This window comes from Narcine bancroftii, chromosome 1 (genome assembly GCF_036971445.1).
Source record: "Narcine bancroftii isolate sNarBan1 chromosome 1, sNarBan1.hap1, whole genome shotgun sequence".
Lineage (NCBI taxonomy): Eukaryota > Metazoa > Chordata > Chondrichthyes > Torpediniformes > Narcinidae > Narcine > Narcine bancroftii.
The window spans coordinates 382,571,257-382,594,993 of NC_091469.1; the positions used below are offsets into that span (position 1 = coordinate 382,571,257).

At 42.6% G+C, this 23,737-nt stretch overlaps 1 protein-coding gene across 10 annotated transcripts in view; it reads left to right on the plus strand.

The window, feature by feature from the left end:
* fars2 (phenylalanyl-tRNA synthetase 2, mitochondrial) overlaps positions 1-23,737 on the plus strand; it is a 423,747-nt gene that overhangs the window by 326,465 nt on the left and 73,545 nt on the right. For 4 of the 10 annotated variants that reach the window (XR_011349827.1, XR_011349828.1, XR_011349825.1 and 1 more), the window contains one exon: positions 16,777-16,870. The exons of 5 other annotated variants lie outside the window; for them this stretch is intronic. The gene's annotated coding sequence lies outside the window, so the exon portion shown is untranslated. Of the gene's footprint in view, positions 1-16,776; positions 16,898-23,737 lie in introns of all 10 variants that reach the window. One more of the 10 variants, XR_011349829.1, reaches the window with a different exon arrangement.

Below are 23,737 nucleotides of genomic sequence, written 5' to 3' on the forward strand. Positions count from 1 at the left end.
ATCAAACTAATCTCTTGGCGAGCAGAAGAACTGTAGGAGTACACTTATAAGGGACATTGGATGGGCAAAAAGTGGACATGAGATAGAGATGGCAGGCAGGATAAAGGAAATTCAAAGAGATTATACAGATGTATGAAAAGTATGGCTGGTGAGATTATTGTTCCCATTGAAGGTCAACATGGCTGCCTTTGTGTGAAGCCACAGGAAATCAGTGAAATGTTAAATGAATAACTTTCAGGAGTCTCTAATGTGAAGATAAAAGAACTGAAGAAAACGAGCTGTGATCTCCTGAGCCATGTAAAAAGTGCCAGTATTGGCAGCCTTGGAGTGCAGAGACAAATGCCCAAGGCATGATGAAGGCCTTGTAGGAATTTAGAGAAGAAATAGCAGAGGCCTTGGGTGAAATGACCCATTTCTGGCCTTGGGTGAAATGACAGAACACTGGAAGTTGCCTAAAGTTGTGCTGTTATTTAAGAAGGTTGGCAAGGACAGGCCAGTGAGTTTGACGTCAGTCATTGGGTAATTGCTGGAGCGTATTTTGAAGAACAGGTCTATAAGCATTTGGATAGGCATTCCTATGTTCACTGCCCTGGTTTGTCACTTCAAAAAATACTCATCAGATTTGTGAGGTACAAACTCCATTGCATAAAGCCATGCTGACCACCTCCAGAGTTTTTTTTGTCTCCTAGCAACAGGAATGAAAGAGTGCAAAGAATGTTTTCAAGGATATTACTGAGATTCGAGGAGCTGAGTTTTAGGGTAAAGTTGAGTAGGTCAGGAGTTTGTTCCCTGGAGCAACAGAGAATGAGGGGAGATTTGACAGAGGTATACAACATTCTGGTACAAACATGCTTTTACCACTGAGGTTGAATGAGGGAAGAATGAGAGTGTGGAGTAACACTATTGGTGTGACATTGAGCAGGCCGATGACGTCTCGGGACTGGACTTCTTCATCTTGGAGAGAAAGGCTCAGGACTAGCAGGGAAAAGCCTGTGCAAGTAGATATTCACTAAGTATATGATAAAATAAAGCAAGCTACAAACGTGACTCCAGGCTCAAGGTCATTTTTATAATGAGCGTGTCTGAAACCAACATGACATGGTGTCAGGAGTGGAGCTTTGAGCCACAGAGAGAAGGGCAGGCTGTGAAAGAATAAAAGTGAAAGGCTGTGAAAGAATAAAAGCTAAGATGGAGGACGGGCCTGAACATGTAGAGGCACCCCAATTGGGAGTGACGGCTCTTCCAAAGGCAACTTTCACGATAAAACCTCCAGAACCCTTTGACTTCTCAAAGCCACAGGAGTGGGAGAAGTGGATCGAAAGATTTGAGCGCTTCAGACTGACAAGTAATTTAAATAATTCCTCTGAAGCTAACCAGATGAATACACTGGTATACTACATGGGGACGAGGATGATGACATGCTACGAGGCCTAGACTTAACAGGCGTGCAACAGCAGCAGTATGATGCAGTACAGAAGGGATTCAATTATAATTTCGTGCCTAAGAAGAATTTATTTTATGAATGGGCAAAATTCAACAAGAGAATGCAGTAGCCTACAGAAACAGTAGATGCGTTCATTACAGCCTTGTGTGCACTGGCAGAGAACTGCATATATGGGGATCTGCATGACGAACATTTATGCAACAGACTAATACTGAGTCTAAGAGATTCGTCACTGTCAGAGAGAATGCAACTCAACAAAGACCTCACCCTCATGAAAGTAGTCACAATGGCTAGACAGACAGAGGTGATAAAGCAGAAGCAAACCGACTTGCGAAAAACATGTGGAAGCAAACTAGCAGTAGACACAGAGCAACTTAAGAGAGGAAGACAGCAGAAGTTTAAAGGCAAAGGGCAATTGCCAGGACAACAAAAAGTTAAAACAATGATGCAGAGCAAAGTAGAGCGCAAGACATGCGCCAAGTGTGGAAAACTTCCATTCCACCCAGCATTTCATTGTCCAGCCAGGAGTACAGAATGCCACAGCTGCAGCAAATGAGGACATTACAGAAAGGTCTGTAGGTCAACCCCTATGGTGAATGAGGTAGCGGAGGATGTGGACAGATTGTTCCTCTGAGAAATAGCATCAGGCGAGGAGCCCTGGATGGCTGACATTAAAGTAGGAGGTAGCAAAGTGGCCTTCCAAATTGACACAGGGGCCAATGCTACAGCCATTCCCAAGCAGGTGTTCAAAAGAATTCTACCCAGAGACAGCAAGCTAGAAAAAACACAAAAGCCACTCTACGGTCTGGGGGAAGTGAAATCAATGGTCCTGGGATCGGCAAAAGAAATGCTTTCATACAGAGAGAGGAGCACCATAGAAGAAGTGTACGTGGTAAGAGACTTACAAGTGGCGCTATTGAGCAGACCAGTTTGGACACCCTAGACCAGAGACAGTCAGAAAGGCATACCCCAAACTTTGCAATGGACTCGAGCTAGTACAGAAGGCATACATCATGAAACTCAAGCCTGATGTGAAAATGCCTACCCTTTGGTATCTCCTCTGCCCCTGAACACTTCCAGAACAGAATAGTGGCCAAGGTTACTGCAGGCCTGCCACATGGATGATATCCTCATTTGGGGGACCACAAAGGACCAACATGACGCGAAGGTCCATGCAGTCTTAGAACGAGCAGAAAAGGCAGGGGTCACTCTCAACATGCAGTTGTAAGGAGGCAGGTGAAATTTCTGGGGTATGTTATCTCAGCAGAAGCCAAGAGACAGATCCAGACAAGATGAGAGCTGTGCAGGACATGAAGGAGCCAACGAACATTAGACCTGGTGTCCAAGAAAAATGGAGCTGGGGACATGAGCAACAGAGGACATTTAGTAACCTCAAGTGAGAGCTATCATCCACACTGGTACTTCAGTTGTATGATCCAAATAGGCAACTGAAAATATCAGCTGACTCTTCATCATATGGACTGGGAGCAGTATTACTACAGAAGGATGGAGACAATTAATCACCAGTCGCTTATGCTTCCAGATTGCTAACAGGAACAGAGCAACGGTATGCGGAGCTGGAAAAAGGGACATTGGCACTGCCTTGGGCTTGTGACAGATTCAACGATTTTATTTTGGGACTACAGTTAGAGTTGGTGACAGACCACTAACCATTTGTGAGTCTGCTAGGTGGGCAAATGCTGGATTTGCTGCCACCACAGATACAGAGGTTCAGGATGAGGCTGATGAGATACTCATACATGATCTCATACACACCTGGGAAGTACCTCACTCTCTCGCTCCCCACTACAAGACAACCACGAGTGCTGACAAAGACCTCATGGAGGACACCAATCGAGACGGTGATGGAAAACCTCCCAACAAGCGACAGGTACCTGACAGAGCTCCGAGAGCAATTATGCGCTGACAGTGTATGCGCAGGTCATGAAATACTGCATTGGAGGCTGGCCAGACAGAAACCAGTTACAAGGATCAGTCAAACACTATTGGTAAAAGAGGGCAGTTCTGCATATGCACAATGCTTGGTACGAGATTAGTTATTCCAGCTAACATGTGGAACAAGTTACTCAAGAAAATACAAGAGGGCCATCAGGGGGTTGTAAAGTGCTGGGAGCTTGCCAATCAAACAGTGTGGTGGCCAGGTCTGAGTAATTAAATAAGCAAAATTGTCTTGAGGTGCATCCAGGAAAGGACAAATGTAAGAGAACCACTGATGCCAAGTAAATTCCCTGTGACAGACCATGGGAAAAACTTGGCGCAGACTTATTTACTCTTGGAGAGAACACATACTTATTAGTGGTGGATTATTTCTCTAGATTCCTAGAAATAGCACAACTCAGTCTGAGATGAACTACTGATGTAATTGTTCATTTAAAATCGATGTTTGCACTGAATGGCATTCCAGAGACGTTAGTAAGCAACAATGGTCCACAATTCTCTGGGCAAAATATGAAACCCTTCGCAGCGGATTGCAGGTTCAAGCATGTGACCAGTAGCCTTAAGTATCCACAAAGCAATGGCGATGCAGAGCGAGCTGTACAAACATTGAAGAACCTTCTCAAGAAGGCAAAAACCCTTACTGTGCACTATTGGTGTACAAAGCCACACCACTGAGCAACAGCTACAGTCCAGCCCAATTGCTTATGGCACGTCACCTTCACACAATTCTACTAACCCTTGAAGAGAGGTTGCAGCCAGAACTCCCAAACCTGCTACAACTCCAGAATGAGGAGAGGGAGAAGAGGTATAAGAATGGCAAAGTGGTACAACGAGAGGCACAGAATGGGTGACCTGGAAAAGCTGGCACCAGATGAGGTGTGGATCTCTGATGCAAGACAGCAAGGTACAGTAACTTCCATGCATCACAGCCCATGATCGTACATGGTTAGCAGACCACAAGGGATACTGAGATGGAATCGTCAACATCTCGTTCCCATACCAGAGTCTCCAGGTGAAAAGCAACAAGAGCACGGGCTGGAAACGGACACTCCTGCAAAGGCAGGTCCAGAGACTCTGCCAACTGAAACACAAAGTTCGCCTGGTATAATAAGAACTAGGTCAGAGCGAGAAGTAAAGAGACCTCAGAGACTGAATCTGTAGAGACTGTAAAACACCCAGAGTCAAGAAAGACTTGTGTGTTGTAAATGTTATATGTGTATTTGTATCAGAATGCATAAAGGTAACTGGAGCGGGTGAAGCCACAGAAAAGGGGACTTTGAACACAAAGGGGGATGTGGTGTAACACTATTTGTGGGACATAGAGCAGGCCAATGACGTCATGGGGCGGGATTTCCGCATCTTGAAGAGAAAGGGACTCAGGACTAGCAGGTAGATATTCACTAAGTGTATGGTAAAATAAAGCAAGCTACAAACGCGACTCCAGGCTCAAGGTCATTTTTATAACCACTGTGTCTGAACCCAACGAGACAGAGAGGACATGGATTAAAGGTGAAATGTTTCAGGGGAACATTCGGGAGAACTTCTTCACTCAGAAGACGGCGAGAGTTGGCATGAGCTGCCAGCTGAAGTGGTGGATGTAAGTTCGATTTCAACAATTAAGAGAAGGTTGGATAGTTCACAGATGGGAGCAACATAGAGGGCTATGGTCCAGGTGTAGTTCGATGGGACTAAGCAGAACTACAGTTTCCATGGAAGAGCCTGTTTTTGTGCTGAAGTGATTTAAGAGATGACAAATAGGATTGATGAGGCTAGGGCAATGATAAGGTACCTCATGGCAGGTTGGTCTGGTAAGTTGGGTCTTATGGGATCCAAGGGGATCTGGCCCAATGGATTGAAAATTGGCATTAGTGGAAGGTTGTTTTTCTGATTGGAGTCCTGTGACCAACGGCATGCTGCAGAGGCCGGTGCTGGGTCCACTATGGTTTGTTGACTGTATTAACGATTTGGATAGCAATGTAGTTAAAATTAACATGATTCGTAAATTTGCAGATCACAGTAAATGAGAAAGAATGTCTAAGTTCATAACATGATCTGGATCAGCTGAGAAGGTGGCAAATGGAATTTAACTCTGATAATTTTAAGATATTGCACTTTGATAAGTCAAATCAGGTAAAGTCTTGTATAATGAATGGCAAGGCTTTGGAGAGTGTTGTAGTACAGAGAGAAAGAACTAAGGGGTACAGTTGTACAGTTCCCTGAAAGTGGAAATTCAGGTGGACAAGGTGTTTGGAACACTTGCCTTTATTGGGCAGGTTATTGAGCACAAAAGTTGGGTTCTGATAATTCTGCTGTACAAGATGTTTATGAAACCACATGGAGTATTTTGTGGCATTCTGGTCACCCTGCCATAGGAAGGATATCAATAAGTTAGCAGTGGAAGTAGGGAAGGAATAGATTGTTGTGGAGTAAGTTAACATAGTTTAGTGCAACATTGTGGGACAAAGGGCTTGTACTGTGCTATAATATTCTGTGTAAGTTGAAAGAGGTACAGAGAAGATTCCCAAGATATTGCTTACATGAGAAGAATGGTTACTGGGAGAGGGAAACTTTGTCTTTATTTTCTCGAATTCAAGAGACTGAGGGGTGAACTTATAACGGTTTATAAAACCATGGATAAAATGAATGCTCACAGTCTTTGAATCAGGTAGATGCCCCTAGGACTAGTGGGGAGAGATTTAAGAGGGACTTGAGCAGCAACCATAGAAGCAAGCACAATTTTGATGTTCAAAAGATGTGGAAAGGAATAGTTTAGAAGGATATGAACCAAAAGCAGACAAATGGGACTAGCCTAGTAGGCTACTTTTGTCAGCGTGAATGAGTTGGCCAAAGGGCCTGTTTCATGCTGAATAACAATCAGATATTTTCTTATGCTTAATATAAGTGTGTGTGTTTAGTCAAACTGAGTTTCTGGTTGGTGGGGATCCTCACAATATTGATAATAGTTGATTCCCATTGATGGGAATACCACTGAATGTCAAGATTAGGTGATTGAAGCTTCTTGTCCCAATTTGTCATGACCTAGCACTTTTGTGACACAAATGTCTTATAAAAAAAAATCTGTTATATGAAATCTGTATTCCATCCCTGGTCTAGCCCCACCAGTATGGAAAATCTTTACTGCTTCCTGAATTCAGTGGTGTTCTTGCTACATTTGGTGAGAATTTTAAAATACTTATTTATATACTGACATTGTCTCCTAGACAACCATTAACCTATCTCCTAATTTGCATTAGTCCTGAGTTCAAGATGGTTGTCTTAATTTAAGTTCAAATGTCTGAACTGTCTTAATTTGTTCCTTTGAGAGAAAGCACCACCATCACCATCGAATTGAGTTTTCCCTGGAGAATCACTTACGTTGTGGTTATTAATTAAACTCGTCTCATTACACAGAATGTCTAATATGTCTCCCAGGTTGGTTCCATGCATTATTCTTTCAGAAAACTCCCAAATGCATTCTGTGTATTCAAGCTCCAAATTACTTGAGCCATTTGATTTTCCTTGCTTATATGAAATAAAGAACCCCCATAATTAATGTATTACCTTTGCTGCAAACTTTTATTATTCCTTGATTAATTCTCTCTCCAACCCTGTTGCTGAGTTTAAGCTACCTGTAACCCATTCCAAATAGTGTTCGTTGCCTCTTTCTGTATCTCTTGTCCACCCAAACTGACTGCATCCCATTCATCAATGATTGGAACTTTCTTCAATGCTGCTGTCTTGTTGACCTTCATTAATCCAACTATTTATCTTCTCCCCTTTCCTAGTTTATAGAGTTATGAAGATCTACCCCACAGAAACTAGCTCTTTGGCACAATCATGGTGACTTTTTTGCTCACCTTCACTAATCCTAATTGCCCGCAATAAATTTTCTTTTTTTGCCTTCCTTGTTTAAGTGTCTTGTCCAAATGCCTCTTAAATATAGTAATTGTATTAGATTCAGCCACCTCTTTGGCACCAATTTTCAGATATCAACCACTTCCTCAAATTCCCTTTTAAAACTCTCTTCCTCTCACCTTAAACCTTTATACACTCTGGTTTTCGAAACCCCTACCATGGGGAAAAGATTCTGACAATCTACCCTATCTATTCCTCTTAGAATTTTATTTACCTCAGTCAACCAGGAGAAGATATGCCCAGACTCTCATATCTCTCTCCATAACTAAAGTCCACTAATTAAAGCAACATCCAGCATTAATCTGGTCTGCATTTTTCCAGTGCAATCACATTATGTGCAGTTTCAGTCATCTTAGAAGAGGAAAGATAATAAGATTGAAAAGTGCAGAAAAATATTTACAAGCATGTTTCTGGGACTTCAGGAACTAAGTTGCAGGGAAAGGTTAAATAGGTGAGGACTTTATCCCCTGGAGTGTATTGGAATGAGAGGAGATTTGATGGAGTTATACAAAATTGAGGGGTATCATAGATAAATTCAAGCAGTCTTTTTCAACTGAGATTAGATGAAACAAGAATGAGAACATGGGTTAAAGGTGAAAGGTGAGATGTGGTTTTGTGGTTCTATGGTATGGTGACCAGGAGTATAGATTGTGGCCGGATCATATTTTGTAAAGTTCCAACATCCCAGCTTCTTTATTCAATGTCTTTCCCCATTTGATTTCTTTGCCACCTATCTATCTGTGTTGCCACTTTAATGTTACTATGGACTTGGACCCCCAAGGTATCCCTGTTCATCAATATTCTTTGGTAGCCTATCATTTACTACATATGTCCTACATATTCTCCCATTGCACTGAAGAAGAGCGGCAAAGACTTCAACGGGTGGTGAGGGCAGCAGAAAAGATTATTGGATGTTCCCTACCCTTCCTGAAGGATCTCAACACCTCTCGTTGCCTCAGTAGAGCACAAGCAATAATAAGGGACCCCACCCACCCTGCCCTGCATCTGTTTGACCTACTACCCTCTGGCAGACGCTACAGGTCCATCAAGACAAGAACAAACAGACTCAGAAACAGTTTTTTCCCCCAGGCTGTCTCTATACTGAACACACATATCCACAAATTCCCCTCTCTGTTCTCCACATCTATCATACATACAGCCGACACCCCCCCTCCATTCACATAAAGGACAAATACGGCACTGTAAATTAAATTATTCATTTAACTTCTGTGGTGCTGCCTGTGGTTGCATCGCTGCATTAGTAACCTTGAACTGCTGTCTTTTTAATCTCATTGTATAACTTGTACAATGACAATAAAGCTATTTGAATTTGACTTCTCAACATTCATCACCTCTCACTTATCGGGGTTAAATTCCATCTGCCAATAGTCTGCCCAACTTTCCACCTCAAGGTGTTTGTTGTCACTGATACAACTTTCCTTGTTGTCAATTACCCAGCCAATTTTGGTGTCATTCACAGAAAAGACCTAAGTATATATCACAAACAACAAGGTTTGTGATGGTACACCATCGGGCATAGTTTTCCAATCTGAAAAACAATCTTCCACCACTACACTTGGCTTCCTATCACCAAGCCAAGTTTGGATCATATTAGACAGCTTGTTTTGGATCCCATATTTTTTAACCATCTGGACTAGGCTCCATGCTGGACCATTGTCAAGTGCCACGCTAATGTCCAATTAGACAACCTTTATCCTTCTGCTTTCATCAATCTTCTTGTTTACCTCCCAAAACCCTCAGTCAAATTGATAAGATAGGTTAACAGAAGGTTAAAAATCTCTGACAGTCCTTCAGCAATATCTTCCCTTCCAGTAAATTCCTGTGATAAATCTCATCTGAGCCTGCCTATTTATCCACTTTTAGTCATTCCAAGGCATTTAATATTTCCTCTCTGTTAATACTCATCTGGTCCAGTCTATCAACGTACACTTTCCTGACATTACTGTCCTCCATGTCCTCCTCCATGGTGAATTCAAGTAATAAGTATTCACAAGACCTTATCCACATCTCCTGGATTGATTTTGGATGCTGGAAACCCACTCATTCCCAGCAAGCCTTCTGCTCCTAATATACTTAAAGAATGTGTTCTTCTTACTCTTACCTACCAACTTTTGACCCCCTAACTTCTTTGTTCTCATCTACAGCCTCTTTATTCCTCGGGATAACTCTATCACAATGTGGTTGTTTGTCTTTTCCAACCATTGAGTGCCCTGAAATCTTCAACTCCCATGAGTCTTTATTTGTGTCATTATCTGAAGTATTTTGTTTCAAATGCTCCACACATTCAAAAGTAGTGTTGATTTTATCTATTCATCTACTACTGGTATTAAATTCTCTCTGTCTCTGCTAGTTAGATAATCTTTGCCCTGTAGTGTTGCATTTAAAGCTTAATATAGAAACACAGGAGCATCAAAACCAGGACTGCCAAACTGGTAAATAGCTTCTTCCCACAGGCTGTGAAATTGATAAGCAGTATTATGTAACTGAGTAAATCATCCTAAACTATTTATTTTCATATAAATAAATATATATATATTTAAATTATATCTTTATGTATATATGTAATTAATATGTGTGTGTGTCTATGTATAGTCAGATGATGATAAATTCAAACTTGAACAAGAGACTGCAGATGCTGGAATATGGAGCAAAAAAATAGTAAGTCAGGCAGCATCCCTGGAGGGAAGTGGAAAGTTGACATTTTGGATGGAGATCTTGCTTCAGGATTCATCGGTCCTGACGAAGGAGCTCAACCCAAAATGTTAACCCTCCCTCCACCTACATAGATGCTGCTAAACCCACTGAGTTCTTCAAGCTGTTTGTTTTTAAACTTTCAATATAAAATTTGGCTCTACCATGTAACCTTTCCACTTTCCCTCCACCCCAGTCATTGTTAGTTTAAAGCCCTCTCCATAGCCCTTGATATCTGATTCTTTGGGACACTATCCTTGACTTGATTCAAGTGAGGCAGTGCGGTTAGTGTAGCGGTTAGCAAGATTCTATCGCAACATCAGCAACCCAGGTTCAAAGCTGGCGCTGTCTGTAAGGAGCTTGGATGTTCTTCATGTATCTGTGTGGGTTTCCTCCAGGTTCTTTGGTTTCCTCCCACCCTTCAAAACAGGTTCTAGGGGTTTGTAAGTTATTTGATGTATTTGAGAGGCATGGGCTGGAGGGCCAGAAGGGCCTGTTAACATGCTGTACCTCAAAATTTAAATTTGAAACTTGCTTCAACAGAACAGTTTTCAATCACAGTTGCAAATTGGAAAGTTTGGATGCTTCCTGTCTTGAGTTACCCTTGTGGCCTAGGCATGATTTGTAAGCAAGGATGTATGGGATGGCTTTGTTCTTCATGTGGCACTCCTTCCTTTGATTTACTAAGATCACTCCAGAGGAGGACCAGACTGCGCGTTATTGAACAAGAAATTACAGGCCTTGTAGCTCGATTGCATGAATTTTGATGTAACAGGATAATTGACATGCCTTAAATCCATTCCAGCATAAAGTTCATTGGAAATTTCTCAACATAACATCATTGATTGTTTAAACTAATGTTTTATTTTGCCTGTCTAGGTATCATGAAAGACTCTAGAACTGGTCACTGGGGAGGAAGTTCTAAATGGAAGTCCACATTTAAACAATAAGTGTCACTTCTTTCATTTATTTGAATGGAAGGAAAGACATAAATTAATTTGATCTTCAAAAATGTTATGGTCTTGAAATTTTATGACGAGCTTAATCTCACAAGTGGCAAATATAGAGAATCCCAAATGGCCATTTGCCCAATCTTTGGGACTGTGCCACAGGTTCAGAAGGTATGAGGAATGATCAGTCCTACAGTATATCCTTTGTTGGAGTATAAAAGCATATATCCAAAACTGATGAACAGTAAATACTTCAGAATGAGTGCATTTTTACTGCCAATGGCTGACAGTAGCAATGGCTCAACCCTCCATTGCATATTACAAATCACACAAACAAATCCAAAGGCAAGAAATCGATCCTGGAATTGATGTGTTGGTTTTCTTTGTTGTTATTTCTAGGCAGACAAAAAAAAGTTGGCTTTAGACTGGTTAGGATTTCCCTGAGGCTTCCCACCTGTAATTTAACATCTGTAGATGGTGAGAAAGACTAAAGAAATCCATTTCTGAAAACTGTCTTTTTCGTGAGCAAACCCTTAGGATCAAGTTGGAAAAAATTATATTTCAGCGGACCGATGTTAGACATGGAAACAATGTGTCGTGACCAATGGAGGTGACTGTGTGAATGAGGGCTGAAATTCTGAGGCTGTTGACTGGGATACGTCATTGGACATGAATCCTTACAATGAATTCAGAGGATTTTGCAGACACTTTGCAAATGATATTTTCCAGTGCCTTGAGGAGACTGCAGCAAGTCACAAAAACACATGAGGACAAGGTTCATTCTGCCCAATACACCATGGGTTTGTGCCAGGATTTTCAAATAGTCTTTTCCTTTAAAGGTGGTTGTGATTTTCATCATCAATGTCATCTTAGAAAAATAGAGCACTACAGCACAGAAATAGTCTAAGCCAAACCATTACTCTGCCTAATTCCATTGACCAGCACCCAGACCAGATCCTTCCAAACACTTCCCATCATGTACCAGTCCAAATTTTTCTTAAATGTCAAAATAGAGCCCGCATTCACCACTTCAGCTGGAAGTCTCACCAATCTCTGCATGAAGAAGTGCCCCCTAATGTTCCCTTTAAAAATGTCACCTTTCACCCTTATCCCGTGTCCACCAGTTCTTGTCTCATCTAACCTCAGACAAAAAAGTCTGCTTGCTTTTGCTCTAACTACACCCCTCATCATTTTGCAAACCTCTATTAAATATCCCCTCATTCTCTGATGATCCAGGAAATAAAATCAACTTGTTTAACCTATCCTTATAAAACTTCTCTGCACTTTTCAATCTTATTGATATCTTTCCTTTGCCAATAGGTAAAGTTATCCAGCTTTTCCAGGGTCTTGCTTTGAATCTTTATCGTAGGAGGGCACAAAAATGTAGCAGGATGAGTTGGTTTGTGGGTGTGATTGTCAGGCCCATCCTCCTGCATCCTTCAGTAAATGGTGTGGAGCTTTCCGTATGAACAAATGCATGAGTATTTCCATGAAGAGTTTATCAAAAACTATTGAAATTTCATGAATGTAAGTAAGTTGAAAATGGTGATATTTTAGTAGATAGTGCTTTTCTCCAATGTCGTCTTTTGGATATTGTGTGATTTTTTTTTTAATGGGATCAAGAGAATCATATGCTACCTTTACTATTATCGTAGCCTTTGCACAGCCTTTGGTAGATAGAAGATCATGACTTCAGACCTGGAATTATACAAATTTAGGGCTTAGAAACACAGAGATTTAGAGGTACAATTCCATGAAAGTGGTAACACAGGTAGACAAGGTGCTGAAAAAGGCGTTTGGCATGGTTGCTTTCATTGGTTGGGGCATTAAGTGCAGGGTCATGGACACCATGTTACAAGTGTACAGGATTTTGGTGAGTCTTCTTCTTTGGCTTGGCTTCGCGGACGAAGATTTATGGAGGGGGTAAATGTCCACGTCAGCTGCAGGCTTGTTTGTGGCTGACAAGTCCGATGCGGGACAGGCAGACATGGTTGCAGCGGTTGCAGGGGAAAATTGGTTGGTTGGGGTTGGGTGTTGGGTTTTTCCTCCTTTGCCTTTTGTCAGTGAGGTGGGCTCTGCGGTCTTCTTCAAAGGAGGTTGCTGCCCGCCAAACTGTGAGGCGCCAAGATGAACGGTTTGAGGCGATATCAGCCCACTGGCGGTGGTCAATGTGGCAGGCACCAAGAGATTTCTTTAGGCAGTCCTTGTACCTTTTCTTTGGTGCACCTCTGTCACGGTGGCCAGTGGAGAGCTCGGCATATAACACGATCTTGGAAAGGCGATGGTCCTCCATTCTGGAGACGTGACCCACCCAGCGCAGCTGGATCTTCAGCAGCAAGAACTCGATGCTGTCGACCTCTGCCATCTCGAGTACTTCGACGTTAGGGATGAAAGCGCTCCAATGAATGTTGAGGATGGAGCGGAGACAACGCTGGTGGAAGCGTTCTAGGAGCCGTAGGTGATGCCGGTAGAGGACCCATGATTCGGAGCCGAACAGGAGTGTGGGTATGACAACAGCTCTGTATACGCTTATCTTTGTGAGGTTTTTCATTGGTTGTTTTTCCAGACTCTTTTGTGTAGTCTTCCAAAGGCGCTATTTGCCTTGGCGAGTCTGTTGTCTATCTCATTGTCGATCCTTGCATCTGATGACATGGTGCAGCCGAGATAGGTAAACTGGTTGACCGTTTTGAGTTTTGTGTGCCCGATGGAGATGTGGGGGGGCTGGTAGTCATGGTGGGGAGCTGGCTGATGCAGGACCTCAGTTTTTTTCAGGCTGACTTCCAGGCCAAACATTTTGGCAGTTTCCGCAAAACAGGACGTCAAGCGCTGAAGAGCTGGCTCTGAATGGGCAACTAAAGCGGCATCGTCTGCAAAGAGTAGTTCACGGACAAGTTTCTCTTGTGTCTTGGTGTGAGCTTGCAGGCGCCTCAGATTGAAGAGACTGCCATCCGTGCGGTACCGGATGTAAACAGCGTCTTCATTGTTGAGGTCTTTCATGGCTTGGTTCAGCATCATGCTGAAGAAGATTGAAAAGAGGGTTGGTGCGAGAACACAGCCTTGCTTCACGCCATTGTTAATGGAGAAGGGTTCAGAGAGCTCATTGCTGTATCTGACCCGACCTTGTTGGTTTTCGTGCAGTTGGATAAACATGTTGAGGAACTTTGGGGGGCATCCGATGCGCTCTAGTATTTGCCAAAGCCCTTTCCTGCTCACGGTGTTGAAGGCTTTGGTGAGGTCAACAAAGGTGATGTAGAGTCCTTTGTTTTGTTCTCTGCACTTTTCTTGGAACTGTCTGAGGGCAAAGACCATGTCAGTAGTTCCTCTGTTTGCGCGAAAGCCACACTGTGATTCTGGGAGAATATTCTCGGCGACACTAGGTATTATTCTATTTAGGAGAATCCTAGTGAAGATTTTGCCTGCAATGGAGAGCAGCGTGATTCCCCTGTAGTTTGAGCAGTCTGATTTCTCGCCTTTGTTTTTGTACAGGGTGATGATGGTGACATCACGAAGGTCTTGAGGCAGTTTTCCTTGGTCCCAACAAACCTTGAAAAACTCATGCAGTTTGGCATGCAGAGTTTTGCCGCCAGCCTTCCAGACCTCTGGGGGGATTCCATCCATACCTGCTGCTTTGCCATTTTTCAGTTGTTCAATTGCCTTATATGTCTCATCCTGGGTGAGGACCTCATCCAGCTCTAGCCTTAGGGGCTGTTGAGGGAGCTGGAGCGGGGCGGAATCTTGGACTTAGTGGTTGGCACTGAAAAGAGATTGGAAGTGTTCTGACCATCGGTTGAGGATGGAGATCTTGTCGCTGAGGAGGACTTTGCCGTCTGAGCTGCGCAGCGGGCTTTGGACTTGGGGTGAGGGGCCGTACACAGCCTTTAGAGCCTCGTAGAAACCCCTGAAGTCGCCAATGTCTGCGCTGAGCTGGGTTCGTTTGGCGAGGCTAGTCCACCACTCATTTTGGATCTCCCGGAGTTTGCGCTGAAGATGGCTGCATGCGCGACGGAAGGCTTGTTTCTTCTCTGGCCAGGACGGCTTTGTAAGGTGAGCCTGGTGGGCAGCTCGCTTCTTTGCCAGCAGCTCCTGGATTTCCTGGCTGTTTTCATCGAACCAGTCCTTGTTTTTCCTGGAGGAGAAGCCCAGTACCTCTTCAGTGGATTGCAGTATGGTAGTCTTTAACTGATCCCAGAGGGTTTCAGGGGACGGGTCCATGAGGCGGATTGCATCGTCGAGCTTTGCTTTGAGGTTTGCCTGGAAGTTTCCTCTCGCTTCGTCTGACTGCAGGTTTCCAACATTGAACCTCTTTCTGGGGGCTTTACTGTTCCTGGGCTTTGGCTTGAAGTGAAGGTTGAGCTTGCAGCGAACCAGCCGGTGGTCAGTGTGGCATTCTGCGCTGGGCATGACCCTGGTGTGGAGCACATCTCGTTTGTCACTTTCTCGCACCAGGATGTAGTCCAGGAGGTGCCAGTGTTTGGATCGGGGATGCATCCAGGTAGTCTTAAGGCTCTAGCTGGTCACCCAGCTAGAGAAAGGATCTTGTGAAGCTCGAAAGGGTGCAGAAAAGATTGTCGAGAATGTTTCTGCAACTGGTGAGCTTGAATTATGAGGAAAGGCTGGATAGGCAGGGATTTTTCTCCCTACATTATAGGAACCTAAGGGGAGACCTTGTAGAGATTTATAAATTTACAAGGGGCCTAGGTAAGATAGAAAGTCATAGCGTTTTTCACACCATAGGTGAATCTAAAACTAGATAGCATTGATTTAAGCCAAGAGGGGAAGGATTTAAAAGGTGTGACAGAATGTGTTGTGTTTATGTTGTATATAAATATGTTTTAAAGGATAAATTGGGGCAGGGTTTTAATCCAGATCACATACAAACACTTCAAAACAGATCTCATTTAAAATACTGGTGCTCTGCTCAAGTCAGATAGCCTGCTCTGAATACCTTGGCAAAAGCTTTGGGGAGTGCCCAAGGCACTTCACTAATGGATTTTTGTTTTGAAAAGCAACAGATGAAAGAACTCGGAGGATTAGGTTCAGAGCTGCAGTCTGTCTGAGGAGTGCTTGCTGTTCTAAGAGGGTGATGTGGTTTTGCAAGCAGAGAGAGTAAAACAGGCTTTTCTCTTGGAGAGGGGGGGAGGGGGGAGATATCAATTCTGCAGTTTTTCATTCAGCAGCAATAGCTGGGACTAGAAAAGGACAAGCTGGCAACCTTGTGGAAAACCCCCATTCGGAAGACTGGTTGTGAGTACTTAGTTCAGCCTGGTCAAAGCCCTTATGATTCATGCAAGAGGAGAGGACTGGCTGCCTAATGTTTCACTTGAAATAAGAGTAACAAAAAGGAACTCTGTGGTGACCTGATAGAAAGAGGTTATCATCTGGAAAACCCTGATGGGGCAAGTTTCTTCAGCAAGGCACTAAAGTGGCTGATTAAAAGGAATCCGTTTTTGTCCAGGAACAACAAATCTCTCTCTGAAAACAGACAAGAACCTTCCTAAGCAGTAACCATTTACCTTTCAAGCAGCTGGTAAACTTCATAAATGTTAAATTCTGTGCACAATATAAAAATTGCCTGCAACCAGTAAACTTGGAACAATGAGAAGAGAGATTGGACTGTGAATCAAAGAACATTTTTAAACTTACACGCACATTAATACACGTATGCTTAGAATTAGGAGGTTAAGTTAGATAAGTTAATAGTGATAAGATAAAATGTGATTCTGTTTTCATGCTTTCAATAATCTTTAAACAACTTTTGTTTAAGTAACCATTTGTCTTGGTGAATATCTATTGCAGCTAGGTTTTGGGGTCCTCTGGGCTCGAAACAAAGGGACCTGAGTGGCAACATCTTCCCTAAAGAGGGTGTGGATGCATGGAAGAAGTTGCCAGAGTAAGTGACAGAGGTGAAGACATTCAGGTACATCGATTGGAAGGGTTCAGAGGTACATGGGCCAAACACAAACAAATGGGATGAGCTTGGTTGGCATGACATTGCAGTAAATCGATTCCACAAAAAATATCATTCACTCCATTATGTTTATAATGGATCTTTGAAAAGCTGTTGTGTTTAAACCCATGTACCCACTACTTGGTAATCCAGTATGTTTTTCACCCTCAAGTACCTATCCAATTCTCATGAAATTTCTTTGAGGAATCATCTTTCATCTTTTTGGGGAACATACAAGATCCTGACGATAATGTGATTACTTTTGTTGAAATATTTTTCAATGTTTTTCAACTGGTAGTGTTATTTTGTCACCGGGAGTTCATGTGAGTGAATCATTCTCAGCTCAATTGATGAGACATCATTCACTAGAATGTTTCTTTGTGGAGATTTGGAAGCACAATGATGTAAGGATGTAGGAATACAGTCTGTGACCCATATTTCCCAGCCAACTGAGTAGATTGTTGAGATCAGGTGGCTCCAGAATAGGTCAAATAAAGTTCATAATTTCCTCTCCCCTTATCATCCTTTATTTGCATTGGAATCAACCCTTGGGATTTGCCGTTATTAATATTAATGAAGTTCCCTAGTGGGAGGGAGCCTCGATTGCCTGTTTTAAAATTGCAAATTATTTTGATTAAGGATTTCATGGTAAATCTATTATTTCCCCTTCAGACTTTTCTTCAGCTTTAGATTCACTTGATTGCTGTCTATGGTTGCAAACAAGGTAAAAGGTTATAAATTATGTAACTTGAAAACACTGATCAAATATGTTTTGAATCCTGCTTAAAATTATTTCTTTTCACTGAAGAGAATAAGTGATCTGCATATCACAAAACAGTAGCACATTTGTGAGGGTTTCATGATGTTTCAAAATCAAGGGTTGAGCATATCCCAAGTTCATCTAACCATGAAGCTGTCGCAACCCTCCTTTTCATCTGAGCTGTCTCCTCTACATCAGAGAGTGGATGCAGACTGGGAGATTGCTTTGTTGACCACCTCAGCTCTGTCCATCACAATAGCATGGATCTCCCAGTGGCCATCCATTTCAATTCCTTCTTCCATTTCTTGCTGACATGACACCAAGACTGAGACTACCTGCAAATTGGAGGAACAACACCTCACCTTCCAACTGGGCACCCTCCAACTGGATGGCATTAATATCAACCTCTGGCTTTCGTTAAGCCCCCCCACCCATACCATTCTCCCAGCTCTGTATCTCCCTTCCTGTCTCCTTTTGCACAAGTGATAAATTATTTTTTTTATATATTTTATTTTTGATTTTCCAAGACTCACAAATCCAAAACAGCAGTACAATCTTCTCAACAATAATATATTACACTACATTCAGAATCCATTTTCTCCTGCCCACCCCCTCCCTTCCATCCTATACCCTAATACCACAAGGAAAAGATTATGTAAATTAAATAAACATAAAGAACCAAAAATCTATAGAGTTGGTGACCCTTAAAGGAACCAAATATAAACCAAGAGTAACAAAGTAAAATGAAAAAGATATGAAACAAGACCATGTCATCTGTACTCTGACCCACTTCATTTATCTCATCCATTTCATTATTAGAATGGATTTTTACTTTTCTTCTATTTGGAAGGGGTGTAGCTATATCTGCATACCTATATGCTGCAGATAAGGCTTCCATACCCCAACAAATGTGTCATAGTTCCTCCTCAAATTGTACATAATTTTCTCCTGGGGAATACAGCTCTGCATTTCCATATTCCATCGTGTAATACTTAGTTAGGATTTTGAATTCCACGTGAGCACTATACATTTCCTGGCTACCACCAAGGCAACCTTCACATACTGAATTTGGTACTTGGACAGTTTAAATGTTTCCAAAAAGGTACAATTCTGAAATCTGTGTAAAATCCACTTTTGTAATTTTTTTCAGAATGTCCCTCTGGTCCTCCTTGAAGGATCTCACCTTTGTACACAGTCAGGTTGAATGGATAAAGGTTGCAATTTCCACAGCACACCTAAAGCACATTTCTGAAATTTCTGGTTTGGATTTGTTGATGCAAGAAATTATATTACGCCAACCAGTATCTGGCAGTAATAACTCCTGTCATGGTGTCCCGACACAGGTCTGACCAGCACTGCTTGTGGATTGTTGTGCCCAAGTCCATCTCCCACCTTTCCCTTGCCTTTTGTAAGCCCAGCTTCGGGCCCCCACTTTGGAATAGGAGATACATAATAGAAATAAATCTGTGTATTCCCCCTCTGAATTAGAATCCCCGTGTCACTACACAGGTAGGGCCATAGATTGTCCCGAATTATCCCTTAAGAAAGATTTTAATTGAAGATAGCAAAAGAAGGTTTCTTCAACAAATCATACTTATTCGTCAGCTATTCAAATGATGTGAATTGCCCTCGTTCGTAACAATCCTCAATACACCTGATCCCCTTCTGACACCAGGTGTCCAGAATCTTATTATCCAGAGATGTAGGTATTAATTTATTCTGGAACAAGGGGGTTTAAGGAGACAACCCCACCTTTGGCCTGATACATTGATGATACGTTTTAATATGAGGTTATCTGTTTCCCTTGATATCAATTTAGTGTCCTACTTGTATATTAACTCTCTTGCTATCTTTTCTCTTACAGTGTGTAGTGCAATTTGTGCCCAGGAGGGGGTACCAACTCCCTTATAGAGAGAAGCGATAAACCTCAAATGTGCCACTCAATAATTTTTTTTTTGAAGTCTGTTAATTTCATACTTCCCAGTTCATAACCCCAGTCAATTTTTCCATGGAGACCCAGCCACCTTACCATTCCACAAGAACTTCTTGACACATCTGCTGAGTGCTTTAAAGAAGTCTTGGGACAATGGAAAGGGCAAGGACTGAAAAAGATACTGCAGTCTTGGCATCACCTTCATTTTAACACAATTAGCCCTGTCCACAAAAGTTATGGGCGGGGTTTTCAATCTATCCAAATCATCCTCAATTTTCCAAAGCAAAGGGAGATAACTGAGTTTATATAAATTACTCAAATCCTTATCTACTTTTATCCCCAAATATTTAATGCTCTCTTGCAGCCATTTAAACTGACTCCCTTATTGGTACTGTCTTTAATTCCCCTTTGTCAAAGGCATGATTTTACATTTATCATACCCAGAGATCTTGCCATAATCTTCCAGTGTGGTCCTCAGCCTGGCCAACAATCCCTCTGGGTCAGTCAAATACACTAGTACAACATCTGCAAATAAACTGATTTTTGTTCTCCTGGCCCTTGTTGAACCCTTTATTTCTGGATCCTGTTGGATGGCTTCTGCCATTGGTTCAATAGCTAATATAAACAATGCTGGGGACAGTGGGCCACCCTGCCTACTGGACCTACCCAGTGGAAACACCAGAGACACCTGCCTGTTTGTTACAATTTTAGCTTGGGGGTTTATGGAAGAATGTTTTTACCCAATTAATGAATGAGTATCAGTCCAAATTTCTCCAGTTCTTTGAACAGAAAGTCCCATTCCAGTCTGTCAAAGGCCTTTTCCATCCCAAAACCATACTCGGGTCTGGGTCCACCCCCAACTGTGCCAGATGCACTATATTAAGTTATCTACTTATGTTTTCTGCTGATTCCCTCTTTTTTTACAAATCCAGCTTGGTCTGGCTTTGTCAACTTCAGCAAATATTGTGCCAATGCTTTTGTTATAATTTTATAATTCGAATCCAGTAATGAAATGGGTCTATAGAAGGAGAGATTCAGTGGATCCATATCCTTTTTCCAGATCACTACAATGATTGTTGTTTGTGTCTCTGCCACCTAATCCACCACCCTCATAAGAAGGGACATGAAGAGATCTTTGAACTCTTTGTAAAATTTGATGGGAACCCATCCTCCCCTGGTGATTTGTTGATCTGTAATGAGCCCAATTGTTCCTTGATCTCCTTTCTAGAGAAGGAAACACTCAGCCCCTCTTGTTCATCCTGATCCAAATTTGGTCATTCCAGTGTAAGCAAGAAATCATATACAGGTAGTCCTCTACTTCCAACCTATGCGAATTATGTCCACCTGCACATATGACCAAAATTGTTTTAAATCTCTATTAAAACTATTGTACAAGTACATATTTTGTATTAAAGGTATACAATGGTCCATGCTCCCGGCGGTAGCCCTAAGTCCCCACTCCCCATTCCCATGGCAGCCCTAAATCCTCATTCCCCATCAGCAGTCCGAGGTCCCCATTCCCCATCAGCAGCCCGAATTCCCTGTTCCTAGTGGCAGCCCAAATTTCTTGTTCCCCGCAACAGCCTGAAGTCCTCATTCCCAGCAGCAGCCCAAGTTCCACATTTCCTGTGGCAGCCCAAAGTCCCCGTTCTTTGTCAGCAGCCTGAGGTTCCCGTTCCCTGTTTCTCGCGGCAGCCTGAGGTTCCCATTCCCAGTGTCAGCCCGAGGTCCCCGTTCCCCATTTCCCATGGCAGCATAAAGTCCCCAATCTCCGCGACAGCCTGAGGTCCCCATTCCTTGTTTCCTATGCCAGCTTGAGGTCCCCTTTTCAATTGAAATCCTGAGGTCCCTTTCACAGCGGCAGCCAAGGTCCCCGTTCCCCACAGCACTCCATTCCCTGACTTACGATCAACCTGAGTTACAACCAATTCTTCTGACCCTATTGTGGTCATAAGTCAGGGACTACCTGTATTTTAACAGAATCTCCGACTGATTCTGATTTATACAATTATTTATAAAACTTTCTAAATGTTTTGTTTATTTCCTTTGGTTTCCTCTCCCTTCCTGGCCTTTGTTATTTTTAAAGTTGCAGGGTGTAGGAGAGTGAACTCAATCCCTTTTTACTTTAATTTTTTTTTAACTGCATCAAATTCCTTCCTACGCCTTAATAGTGCCGCACTAATATTTGGAAAAAAAGAGGACCTTTCTCACTTTCATATTCAGCTGGCTCCCTCCTCTCCTTCTCTCCCCTTGCCACTGCCCATAAAATTCACTCCTTGACTGGTAATGAAGGAGCTTGACCAGGACGGAATGGGGTCTTTGATCTGGGTTCAGACGAGAGGCAGTAGATCAGTGGCCTCTTTCTATTTCCAAATAATCCCCAATTTGGTCCCTCCCCATTACTTCTGGGATACTTTTTTAAAGAATCCCACTGGGTCTCTCCCCTCTGCACCCTCCTTCACCACCAATTTCTTTATATTATTTCTCCTATTATAGTTTTCTGAAAAATCCATTTTTTCACATTTTTCCCTCTCTTATCCATACATCCATCTTGTTCTCCCTCCTTTCCAATCTCCCTTCCACCCTATCTAGTCTCTCTTCTGTCACCATTACCCTTTCTGTTACATTATTTAACCTTTCTTTAATTTCATTCTGGCCTACAACCAGTTTTTTTTAATGATTTTTTGCATTTTCTAATAGCTTCCATAATGTCCCTGGTAGTGGTTAACAATCTCTCTGTCCCCTTCTTCCAACCCCCCCTCCCCCACTGCCTTCCTTGTCTCTCAGACCTTCTCTTCTTCTCCTTCTCCTCTTCTTGTCTCTTTCTCTTTGTCATCTGAAGTTGTTGGACTGGTGCTGTCCTCACCTCCCACCCATTCCTCTCTCCACTGGGTCCCCACGCCTCCCTGGTTGCATTGTTCCCATCGCCTGCCAGCCCCGCCACCTCTTTCCTATGAAGCCACTTCAACTGTGGTGTCCTCCTAGCCCTCGCTCAGATCTTTGTCCTGTAAGTATTTTTCTCTGTTGGTCCACCATTCCTCCTCCGCCGCTAATGCTACTACCATTGCCACCACTTCCATGGGACATGGGTACTCCTGCCATCCACACGCCTCCACCACCTCGCAATCAGCACTTGCCTCAGTCACACCCTCTCCCTAGCCCCCTCACAATCGAACCTTTTTGGGTCCTCTTTTCTCACCCTCCCAGGCGAGTCATCCACCTCTCAGGAAGTTCCAGGGCTCGCCGCCACCACCATCAATGTCCTAGTAGGCCTAGGGTCAGCCTTTTCACCTCCACCTTTCTTTTCCTCCTACTTTTGGTATCTTTGCTCTCTTTCCCATCTTTTTCTTCTCTTCATTTTTCTGGTTGCCTTTTTGGATTCTTTTTATTTTTGGAGATCTTTTATCTGTCTTTTATTCTCTTTCCTTGGGGAGTTTTTGGTTAGCCTTTCAAGCCCTTTGCCACCATTTTTTCTCCCCCAACATGATAAATTCTTACCTCTCCCCTTATCATATTCATTCAACTCCTTTAGTTGCTTTGGATTCCTCCCGCAACCAGCATTGTCTGAATTCTAAGATTTTCTGAGATTTTCAGCTTCTGGTTCATTCTGCATATTCCTTGATTAAGGGCTTAGGTCTGAAATGTCAGCAACATATCTTTCCTTTCTATGGTCACTGAAAAGATCAGCTCAGTTCCTCCAGTATTTCAGTGTGTTTTTACTACAATCTCACCACGTTATGTGTATTATTACATGACAATAAAAGGAGCCTTGAACTTTAATTTATTTCCTTTGAAGAGGGAAAATCTCCAATGTTCTTTAACAATATTAAAGTGTAGTATCACATGAATAATGGAGTCAGTTGACAGGTAGAGCTTTCACTGGCAAGTGAGAGCATTATATTCAAATGTATTTTAGTACAACAAATGTGGACTTTTATGTTGCTCACCCTTCTTGTCTCCTGGCCCATTTAGAAATATAAGCAAAACTGAACTGCCTGAGAAACTCGGCAGATCTGGTAGCATCCGTGGAAGAATGGTCGGTCTTTGGGACATGACTCTTTGCCTCCACTAATGCTGTCTGACCTGTTGAGATCCTTTTAACATCTTGCTCTTTGTT